This window comes from Notamacropus eugenii, chromosome 1, assembly GCF_028372415.1.
Source record: "Notamacropus eugenii isolate mMacEug1 chromosome 1, mMacEug1.pri_v2, whole genome shotgun sequence".
Classification (NCBI taxonomy): Eukaryota; Metazoa; Chordata; class Mammalia; order Diprotodontia; family Macropodidae; genus Notamacropus; species Notamacropus eugenii.
Genome location: NC_092872.1, coordinates 223,453,170 through 223,465,495, shown reverse-complemented (window position 1 = coordinate 223,465,495; position 12,326 = coordinate 223,453,170). Strand labels below are relative to the sequence as shown.

The window sequence follows — 12,326 nt, the reverse complement described above, 5'->3', positions numbered from 1 at the left end:
TGAGGAAATGTGCATAAAAAAGTACTAGAATGATTTGAATTCTTGCTAATTCTCTCTATTCTCTGTATATTTTTAATATAATTATTATCATCAGTCAAACTGAATCTTTCCTTCTTAGAAACCGGAACCTTCCATCTTGTCAGAGAAGGGAAAGAAAGATGATCTGTGGCAGTAAGCAATGAAACCTGCAGGCAGTTAGTGATTAGCCACCAAAACAGTGAGGCAAATGCAGCTGCTGCATGCTCTTGGGGGAGTGATTTACTCTTTCTCTCTGCTTGTAAAATCCAGGCATACACTCTACAAAATACTTTTGGGTACTCTAAGACTCAGCCTTCCAGTCCTACTGTACTTGAAAAATGGTTTTCCAGCCATAGTATAATGGTCAAAAACAAAACCAACAAACAAACAAAAAAAACCTGATTTTGTGTGTTCTCTACAGAAAGTTGTTCACCAGGACACAAGTTCTAATTACGAGGTATACCTTGTGCCATGTGTTACAATCATACTTGCATTCTGATACATCAAGGGTTGCATGTAACTCCATAAAGCTTATATTAAGGGGGAGGGCATGCTATCTTTATAAGCTGCAGTATAAAATCATTTGCGTTTGTCATTATTCTTTTCTTAGTTTTGCTTTTGTTATCCACATACAGCAATTTTGAAATGTCTCATTGAAGCAGAAATTATGTACTCATTCTTGGGGCCCCAATGAATTGCATGAATTACAATTGTCTACATAAGCTGACATCTGTACTTACTTATTCTTTGAATCTTCATTTTTATGTAATAATATTATTTTAGATCTGGGAGGAGCTTTAAAGGTCATCATGCTCAGCTCCTTTTACTCTTGAAGAAACTGAGGCCTAGAAATGTATACTCATAAGTTCAATATTATACTGGTTAATATGGCATAGGGGAAACCAAAACCTAGGTGTCATATTTTTTCTCCTAAAATCTTTGTGACTTCTTTTAATTTGAAAAAAGTAAAAATCAGAGGATTTTTTTTTTAGATGGAGGAGAGAAAAACAAATTAAGAAAAGTTTTCTTCTCTTGTCTAAGTCACTTCCCCTTTGAGGAATTCATTTTTCTTCTCCTTCACAATGGATTCTTAATTTCTAACCTCAACACTAAAAAATTATCATAATCTTAAAAGGGTGGGCAGCCACTGGAATCATTATGCTTCTACTCTTTGCTTCTGCCAGCTATTCCTAGTGATTAATTGTATTTGCATATGCAAATTAAAATTCTGTGCACTTATTTGCTTAAATATGTTTTTCATTAGGTAAATGAAATGCTTATTGGATGTGATACAAGGCTAAAAGCAGAATATTGTCAAAACAAGGCCCAGAATGAGATTTTTATTTTTTTTCTTTCCAAAGATGGTAACAGCACTATTTTTTAATTTCCTAAATTAGCATTGACTTCATAATTTTTTATTGAAAAAAAAGACTGGGAATCCTAATTTTGCTCTCTTACTGGGTTAAGAAGTTTTATTATATAATATTTAGAGTCTTTAAAACTGAACTTAGAGATCTTTGTTAACAGGTGATTAACCTGCTAAAGTTAAATGAATGTTTTTAAGGTCATATGAGCAGGCAATAGCAAAACCACAATTCAAATCCTGGTTTTCTGACTCCAAACCCATTGTTCATTCTACTAATCATCAGTGTTCTCTCTTATCACTAAAATGATACTAACTCATAAAGACATTAATTTATAAGTGAAAGGGACATTAGAGGTTATCAAGTTCAACCTCCCCATTTTATAGATGAGGAAACTGAGTTCTAGAGAGGTTAAAATTACTTTGCTAAACAGATAGCATATGTTAAAAGCCAGATTTAAACTCAAGTGATTTATATGTCAAGTCTAGAATTCTTTCTACTACATCATGTAGAAAACAGAGATAAAAGAAGACTTGAAAGGAAAACATGATATGTTAACATTTTAGAGGTGGAAAGATGAATTATGAAACTTGTGGTCCAATAAGATGATGTCCAAAATATTCAATAAATTACTTGTGAATACATAACAAATTAAAAGTGGGCATTGTATATTTTTTTTAGTGTGTAAGCTGAGCATTCCTTTCTACCCTGTGAAAAATTGAACTCACTCTATCTTTGAGAAAACTGATTAACTTTAATTTTGCCTGGAAATTTTGAAAGAAATACCTACATGATGGGACTTTGTGATGAGTCAGTCAGTTTGCCTAGAACCATGAGTAAGAGTCTCTTGGAATATACAATGAAGGTAAGAAAGTAGCATCACTGGAAGCAGTTCAGCAGAGGACATTTATATGACAGAATGATGATGGAGATTTGACATAGCTTGGGCTTTGCTAACTCAACAGCTTTCCTATTAAAAGGAGAATCTCTGTGGAGAAGATGCCTCAGCTATGTCTCCCTTCCTCTTCTCCCCGAAGGGTACTTGAACTGGTGATGTGCTTTAACTCCCATTTTATCTTCCATTTTATTGATACCTGTTGCATTACAGGTGGGAATTTTCCTTCTACCTACTATGTTATTTAGTTTTGTTATAAGATTGGGTTTTTGGCCCTAGTGTAATAGTAATTTAAATGCAAATACATTTCCCATGCATTAATAGGCTCATGTGACCTGCCTGGGTCACATGAAAGTCTGAATCACATGAGTCTAAGGTGGGATGAGTTAGCTGAACAGGAGGAACAGGAAGGGTAGAAGAGGAAAGGGGGACCTGGAACAGAGCTGAGAGGAACTTGGTCAGACTAGCCATAACTGGAAAGGACAGAGAAATCAGGCAGCTGGCTGTGGGTGAGAGGACACTTTATTTGAGGGCATTTGTTTGTGGAAATGTCTGATAATGTGTATAGACTTCTTTGCTACTATGATGAATTTCTTTGTTACTATGATGGATTTGGTTTTCTGGTGTGGGGATTTGGCTTTCTAGTGTCTGAATGAATGTTTTGGTTCTGTCTTCCATGTGGAGAGTGTTGTATTTCATGATTCAGAATTGTGCTGGCATATTCATGCCTTCCATAGGTGCTATGAATATTGCATTGGCACTACATCTTGAAAGTACTTTTCCTTTACATAAGAATCCATGATACATTATTTCTATTTTAACATTTTGTATTTATAGTTAGACCTGGACAGTTAAGGGAAATAGAAGAAGTGATTCACTAGATAGATAGAACTAAAACAAACAAATAAAAATCCCAAACAAACAAAAATCCCATAACTCAGGGGAATGAATCATGTTCCAGACATCAGACTTAAAATATTATATGTGGCTCAGGCACCATGTGTGACCTCTATCAATAGTCTGCTTTAAAAAAAGTGATCCATATGGAACAAGCAGGGTGGGCCACAATTTGCTTCTAAACTAAAATTTTTTGTTTGCATATTGAGCAAACAAACTTTGGAGCTCCACAACAATCTCTAACGTCTGGTCCAAAGAGAAAGGTTATGGAGTAGAGGCAGATAGCAAAAGAAAGGCTATACCTCTGGGTTGTCCAATGAGACTAAAAGGAATGAGTCCTCAGTCAATTTTACTCCATAGAGATGCCTAGTGGTCACATATACACACGTTTTGGTTTTGTTTAATTCCTCTCAGTTCTTCCATTGGAGTTGAAGGATATTTATTTTCCCCTTTCTTTAAAGAAATGGATATGTAATATATTCTTATTTCCCCAAAGAAACACTTTGATTAAGGAATCAATCCAAGGAGAGTAATTAATGAGAAATATTTAATCCAGTTTTTTTAAACCCCTGGTTGCTGTTCTTGGTTGCATATTACACACATATTATTATCATACAAATAACAAAACAGACTCAAGTTATAGTATTACAGGATTAAGAGTTGGAAGACCCTTTAAAATTAATTTTGTACAACCTTCTCATTTATAAATAAGGAATATTAGATTCAAAGAGATGGGATAATATTCCCAAGATCACAAATCCATCTTTTATGACTCTAAAATCAATGCAATTTGCATTACTCTATGCTGCTTCTACTAGACTGATAGATTTTATATTTTGTAGATTCATAGTATATCAAGAATTTGATAAGGTATGTCACAAATGATCATGCGATGCTGATGAGGAAAAGATGGGGATGTCAAACTAAAGGCAAGTCTCTGGGGGCATTCATTAGGCCTCTGTCTGGGTCTCACACTTTTTAACATTTTGTAAATGACTTGGATGAAGTAATGATAACTAATTGGGTAGATCAGGATACAACATGTCTCAATGGTCTGTGAAAAAGTTAAAATTATCATTATTACTTATTGATATTTTAAAACAGTTTTGTACTTGGATCACTGATATGGATAGATATCCTTTAGGGTAGATTATATCTCACCACACTAAGTCATCTTTTGTGATGAGCAAAGCAATTTTAGTTTCCAGTAGAAGGAAAATCAAAGATCATTAGACCTAAGAGGTCTCTACCTGGCCATTTTCAGTTTTGTTCCTGATTTGACTTAATCTAATAAATAAAAGAGAGAATGATTGCCTGGTAATGCAAATATACAGAAGTGTGAGATAATATAGAAGAGAAAAAAGAAGAAATAACATTAAAAGATAAAAGATCTCAATACCAGCAAAATATACTACTCTTACATAGATAAGATGCAAAGAGATAAATTAAGAATTCTGGGTCTCTCAGAACATGACAAAAAACCACACAACAATGGATTCTAAAATATAAGATATAACACAAGAAAACTGTCTGGAACTCTTACCTCAGTGTGATTCTGTCCTGGGTAGAGTCTGAGGTGAACCAGAGCTGATCTGCCTTCCCACCTTGCAACTTTCCTCTCTGCACTACTCTACTTTCCTCAGTATCCCTGCTCAAAAGAAGGATGCAATGGAAACTGATATGGGGCCACCTCTGGTCCCAGAATTTCCTCTTCAGTTGTGAACTAAAGACTGACAAAGATTATCATTTTAAAGTAGATAGTGATGAAAATGAGCACCTGTTGTCATTGAGGATTGTTAGTTTAGGGGCTGGTGCAAAGGATAAATTGTATACTATTGAAGCACAGGCACTGAAGCATGAAGACAATCTAATGAAAGTAACACTGGCATCTTTGAAAATATCTGTGCAGCTTACAATTTCTCTAGGTGGCTTTGAGATTACACTACCAATAATTTTGGGGCTGAAATGTGTTTTGAGGTCTGTACATGTGAGTGACCAGCACTTAATATCAGTGGAGGAAGATGCAGAATCAGATGATCAAAATGAAAATAATACGAAACTCTTAAACATGTCTGGCAATGATCTGCTGTGGGAGTTGGTAGCAAGGTTCCACAGAAAAAGGTAAAACTGTCTGAAGAAGATGAAGATGATTAGGATGAAACTGATTATGATGATCCCTTTGAGGGTGAGGAAAGTGAAAAAGACCTCTCCAGTGAAGAAATCTGTTTGTGATACTGCAGCAAAAAAAAAAAAAAAAAATACACAAAAATCAAACCAGAATGGAAAAGATTCAAAGCCATGCATACTAAAATCAAAAAGTCTAGAATCCTTCAGAAAGCATAGCAAGACTCCTAGGACTCCCAAAGGACCCACTTCTCTAAAGGATATGAAAACAAAATTACAGACAAGCATTAAAAAACAGTAGTTCTCTTCCAAAAGCGGAAGGCAAATTCATCAATGATGTAAAGAATTGCTTCTGGATGTCCAATCAGGAGGTTACTCAAGATCTCTGGCTGTGGAAGAATCTCTTTAAGAAAATAAGTTTGTGATTCTTTGGCATGTAGCCTCTAATCAGATTTTGGAGCTATGGAAGCCATAAAAAGATGGAGTGAAACTATTTTCCAGCTTAAAGTAGCTTAGAAAGACTTCAGGAAAGGTATGTTTCACATGATTTAAAGGGGAGCTCAGCCCAGTACAGACAGTGTCCAGGCAAACGAGTGGGAAGTTCTCAGCCATAGCATTGGTCAGCAACCAAGGCACCTCTGTACTGACTCAACAGACCAGGATTGAGACCTCCAGCTCCAGAAGGCAAATTGTGAGCCCCAGAACACCAGCACAATAGGTGAGACTAAACTGAGCAACCCTCCAGTGCAGTGAGCAAGTCCCAAGCACCTGATCCCCTGGTGTGGACAGCTCGTGACCAGCCTCCTGCCTCCAGCATGAGAAGCTTGGGAGACTGTCTGCTCTGAACCACGAGTAGAGCTCAACTGTAAAAGTCATGAAACATGCTAAAAAAGGAATAAGAAACAGAAGAAAGTGTTGATGATAGAAAGCCAGAATAGGAACAGGGAAGATCAAAATATAAAACTCAAAAAAAAAAAAAAGAGATCAATATCAAAATATGTGAAGATATGAAGCATCAAAGAAGAATATGAATTGGTCTCAAGCCTTAAAAGTTCTTTTGAAAGAATTCAAAAAGGATCTTTAAAATCATTAAACAGAGGAGGGAGAAAATTGGAAAAAGAAATGAGAGTTATGAAGAATTATGAAAAAAGTTAATTGCTTAGAAAAGGAAGCACAAAAATTAATTGAAGTACATAACTCTTTGAAAAAAGAATTACCAAATGGAGGGCAAAAGTCCAACTAAGAAAACAACTCCTTAAAAAATACAATTGGCCAAATGAAAAGGAAGTACAACTGTAGAAAATAATTCCTTAAACATTAGAATTGGATAAGTGGAAGCTAATAATCCTACATGATATCAAGAATCAGTCCAACAAAATCAAATGGATAAAACAAGAGAAGAAAGCATAAAAGACCTCATTGGAAAAACAACTGATCTTTAAATAGATCCAGGAGACTTAATTTCAGCATTATTGAACTAACTGAAAGAAAAGAACCTGGACAGCATTTTTCAAGGAATTATCCAGGAAAAATGCTCTGATATTCTAGAACCAGAGGTAAAATAGTCTTTGAAAGAATCACTGATCACCTCCTGAAAAATATCTAAAATTGAAAACTTCAAAGAAAGTAGCCAAATTCCAGAATTATCAGGTCAAGGAGAAAATATTACAAGCAGCCAGAAAGAAACAATTTAAATGTCATGGAGTCACAGTCAGAACTACACAGACTTAGCTTCTACATTAAACAATTTGAGGGTTTGGGATATGATATTCCAGAAGGAAAAGGAGTTTGTATTATTCCCAAGAATCAACTTTCCAGGAAAATTGAGCATAATATTTCAGGGGAAAAGATGGATATTCAGTGAAATAAATGACTTTCAAACCACCTGGATGAAAAAAACAGAGCTGAACAAAAAATTTGATCTTCAACTACAGGACTCAAGAGAAGTATACAAAGTAAATTTAAAAATGTTATAAAATAAGATTGAAAATGTTTTCCCAACATGTTAAGATGATAGTTGTATACTTGTAACTCTTAAGAACTGTATCTAGGCGGAGCCAAGATGGCGGAGTAGAAAGACGCATATACACATAGCTCCAAACCCACAATCCATAGAACATAGGTAAAAAGGAACTCACGGCGAATTCTGGAGTAGTAGAGGTCACAGCACAGTGGAGCAAAGGAGATTTCTGTTCCAGAGGGACCTGCAAACCTCTCGCAAAAGGTCCGTTGCACTGCGGACGTGGAGTCCAGCCCAGCCCTGCCGCGGCTGAGGCACGGAGAGGAGCAGATCTGAGCAGGCTTCAGGGACGGGATCTCCAGCGGCCGCACGGGTCCCTCCACCCACACGTGACGGGGGTCAGTGAGAGGATCTTCTTGGCAGGTCGAGAGGGGAGTGGGGTGCCCCCATAACTCAGGCCCCCTCGGGAGGCAGTAGCTGAAGCAGTGGCAGACCAGGGTTCCCCAAGCAGGCAGGAGCCTGGATCCATTGTTGAAGGTCTCTGTATAAAACTCCTGAGGGAACTGAGCCCGAGAGGTGGCCCTGCCCCCACCTGAGTACCTGAACTTAATGTCACACTGAATAGCAGCCCCGCCCCTGCGGAAGCCATGAGGCTGGGAAGCAGCATTTGAATCTCAGACCCCAAGCTCTGGCCGAGAGGATCAGGAGGTGAGGTGGGTGGGAGGAGAATATTCAGAGGTCAAGTCACTGGCTGGGAAAATGCCCAGAAAAGGGAAAAGAAATAAGACTATAGAAGGTTACTTTCTTGGTGAACAGGCATCTCCTCTCTTCCCTTCTCATGAGGAAGAACAAGGCTTACCATCAGGCAAAAACATAGAAGTCAAGGCCTCTGTATCCCAAAAATCCAGACTAAATATTCTGTAGGCTCAGGCCATGGAAGAGCTCAAAAAGGATTTTGAAAATCAACTTAGAGAGGTGGAGGAAAAGCTGGGAAGGGAAATGAGAGATATGCAGTCAAAGCATGAACAGCAGGTCAGGACCCTGCTAAAGGAGACCCAAAAAAATGCTGAAGAAAATAACACCTTGAAAAACAGGCTAACTCAATTGGCAAAAGAGGTTCAAAAAGCCAATGAGGAGAAGAATGCTTTCAAAAGCATAATTAGCCAAATGGAAAAAGAGATTCAAAAGCTCACTGAAGAAAATAGTTCTTTCAAAATTAGAATGGAACAGATGGAGGCTAATGACTTTATGAGAAACCAAGAAATCACAAAACAAAACCAAAAGAATGAAAAAATGGAAGATAATGTGAAATATCTCATTGGAAAAACAACTGACCTGGAAAATAGATCCAAGAGAGACAATTTAAAAATTATGGGACTACCTGAAAGCCATGATCAAAAAAAGAGCCTAGACATCATCTTTCATGAAATTATCAAGGAAAACTGCCCTGAGATTCTAGAACCAGAGGGCAAAATAAATATTCAAGGAATCCACAGATCACCACATGAAAGAGATTCAAAAAGAGAAACTCCTAGGAACATTGTGGCCAAATTCCAGAGTTCCCAGGTCAAGGAGAAAATATTGCAAGCAGCTAGAAAGAAACAATTCAAGTATTATGGAAATACAATCAGGATAACACAAGATCTAGCAGCTTCTACGTTAAGGGATCGAAGGGCATGGAATAGGATATTACAGAAGTCAAAGGAACTAGGACTAAAACCAAGAATCACCTACCCAGCAAAACTGAGTATAGTACTTCAGGGGAAAAAATGGTCTTTCAATGAAATTGGGGACTTTCAAGCATTCTTGATGAAAAGACCAGAGCTGAAAAGAAAATTTGACTTTCAAACACAAGAATGAAGAGAAGCATGAAAAGGTGAACAGCAAAGAGAAGTCATAAAGGACTTACTAAAGTTGAACTGATTACATTCCTACATGGAAAGACAATATTTGTAACTCTTGAAACTTTTCAGTATCTGGGTACTGGGTGGGATTACACACGCACACATGCACACACACACAGACACACATAGAGACAGAGTACACAGAGTGAATTGAAGAGGATGGTATCATATCTTAAAAAATGAAATCAAGCAGTGAGAGAGAAATATATTGGAAGGAGAAAGGGAGAAATGGAATGGGGCAAATTATCTCTCATAAAAGAGGCAAGCAAAAGACTCATTAGTGGAGGGATAAAGAGGGGAGGTGAGAGAAAAACATGAAGTTTACTCTCATCACATCCCACTAAAGGAAGGAATAAAATGCACGCTCATTTTGGTATGAAAACCTATCTTACAATACAGGAAAGTGGGCGATAAGGGGATAAGCAGGGTGGGGGGGATGATGGAAGGGAGGGCATGGGGAGGAGGGAGCAATTTGAGGTCAACACTCATGCGGAGGGACAGGATTAAAATAGAAGTAAGGGGGGGCAGGATAGGATGGAGGGACATATAGTCAGTCTTATACAACACAACTATTATGGAAGTCATTTGCAAAACTACATAGATTTGGCCTATATTGAATTGCTTTCCTTCCAAAGGGAAGGGGGTGGAGAGGGAGGGAGGTAAAGAAGTTGGAACTCAAAGTGTTAGGAACAACTGTCGAGCAATGTTCTTGCCACTAGGAAATAAGAAATACAGGTAAAGTGGTATAGAAAGTTATCTGGCCCTACAGGACAAAAGATAAGATGGAGACAAGGGCAGAGAGGGATGATAGAAGAGAGAGAAGATTGGTGATAGGGGCAATTAGAATGCTCGGTGTTTGGGGGGGGAGGGGACAAAAGGGGAGAAAATTTGGAACCCAAAATTTTGTTAAAATGAATGTCAAATAAATAAATTTTAAAAAAACTGTATCTCTATAAGGGCAATCAGAAAGAGTACATATATATATGTATATTTATATGTACATATGTATGTATATATATGTATATATGGACAGAGAGTATGCATTTTAGTTGACTTTGATGTGATGATACAAAAAATAAAGGGTGAAGAAAGGATTGTATTGGGAGAAGGGGAAAGGTAAAGTCAGAATAGAGGGTGAAAAAAGGATTGTATTGGGAGAAGGGAAAAGGTAAAGTCAGAATAAAGGGTGAAGAAAGGATTGTATTGGGAGAAGGGGAAAAGTAAAGTCAGAATAGGGCAAATAATATCACAAAAATAAATACAAAAGACCTATTACATTAGGGGCAAAGAAGGGAGGGAGTCATCATTGTTTGAACCCTACTTTCATGAAGTTTGGCTCAAAGAGAGAATACCATATACACTCAGTTGGGAATAGAAATTTACCTTACCCTGTAGGGGAGTAGGAGAAGAAATGGGAAAGAAAAAGTAGGGCTGATAGAAGGGAGGGATGATTGAGGGAGATCAAAAGCAAAATTTTGGTGAAGAGGGACAGGGTGAAAAGAGAGAGAAAAGTATGAATGGAGAGAAATACACAGTAATTATAACTGTGAATGTGAATTGGATGAACTCTCCAATAAAACTGAAGTGGATGGCAGAGTGGATTAAAAACCAGAATCCTACAATATGTTGTTCACAAGAAACATTTGAATCAGAGAAATATACACAGGGTAAAGGTCAAAGGCTAGAGCAGAATTTTTATGCTTCAATTGAAGTAAAAGGAAAACAAAAAAGCCAGGGTTAGCAATTTTAACAGTAAAAAAAGCAAAAGAAAAAAGAAAAAAATAATTAAGAGAGATAAGGAAGTAAACAAAATGTTGTTAAAATTTGGCAAGAGCAAAAAGTTTTTAATCACACAACAACCAAAAATTAATTCAGAATTAAACACATAAGGAATCTGAAGTGTTTCTGGTAGTGCTTGCATGTGTTACATCATGCAACTTCACTGCAGCCTTAGTTCTGAGCATACAGTATGTATACTTTGCACTGCGTATGCTGTCACAACACACAAAACCAACATATACTGTCAGTTTCACCATGGCTCAGATTGTAGTATGTTATGAACTATAGTATTTTTGCTGTACATACAAAACTTTCTGCTCTTACAGAAACATAATAGTTTAATTATGGAAAATAAAGACTTTTAATCTTTTCCTATCATCATTTCTCAACATCTCCCAAATTAGTATATCTTTGATTCTATTGTACTGGAATGCTGATTTTTAAAATTGCTGTTATCTCCTTCTTCTTACAGAAACCTAAGTGTTTAATTGTACCAAGTAAAGACAAAAGCCCTTAATATTTTTCATGTGAACATTAATTTGTTTTTAAATTAAGCACAATACATGTACTTTCATAAACTAAAGCTAATATTTATTAGATAAATTATCAACATTTATTTGTATTTTGGACAATAATACTTTTCAAGTATGGATAAGTAGCTAAATTTAGACAGAAGAGGTAAAAATACTGTTGAGAACACAACAGTCTCTGTTACCATGTTGTAATACACCTAAACTGACAAGAAAAAAAATATGGTAAAATATGTGGCTTTCAAGAGAGTGAAATTTTAAACAGATTATTGAAATTTAAAGATGTGATTGTTACATTTTTTGACTGAGCAGAAACTTCATTTTGTAATTTTATTTCATAATGACTTATGGATTTCAAAACTGGGTTGCTTGTCAGATATTTTCAAAACACTCAATGATTTAAATATTGTCACTCCAAGGGAAAAATGCAATATGTTTTACTAAAATATAAAATTGAAAGTTTTAATAAAAAAGTTAACATGGAAGAATAGGGTGGAAAATGTATTTAAGGAAATATTTTCAGTTGCACAAGTTTTTAAAATTGAAAATAACCTTCCTGAAGATTTAATTGTAAGAGTTATACTTAATCATCTGAAGAGCCTGGAGATACAGCTTCAGAAATATTTCCCTTCAAATTCATACACTATACTCAATTGAAATCTAAAATGTTGGTCATCTGCCATTAAAAGTTCAAGGTAAATTTACCAAGTTATCAAGTGACACAGGTTCCAAAAGTGAGTTTCCTAAAAATTTGTTACATTAACTTGGGATTGGGATTAGAACAGAATTTTCAACAACTTCTGAAATGGCTCCAAACATACCTATGCCATTTTACATTCTGTATTTATGCATTTT

The 12,326-nt window shown here is 36.3% G+C and overlaps 1 pseudogene; it reads left to right on the top strand.

Annotated features, from left to right (window-relative positions):
* Positions 1 to 2,214: 2,214 nt before the first annotated feature.
* Positions 2,215 to 5,723, top strand: LOC140512880 (nucleophosmin pseudogene; annotated as a pseudogene).
* Positions 5,724 to 12,326: the final 6,603 nt, after the last annotated feature.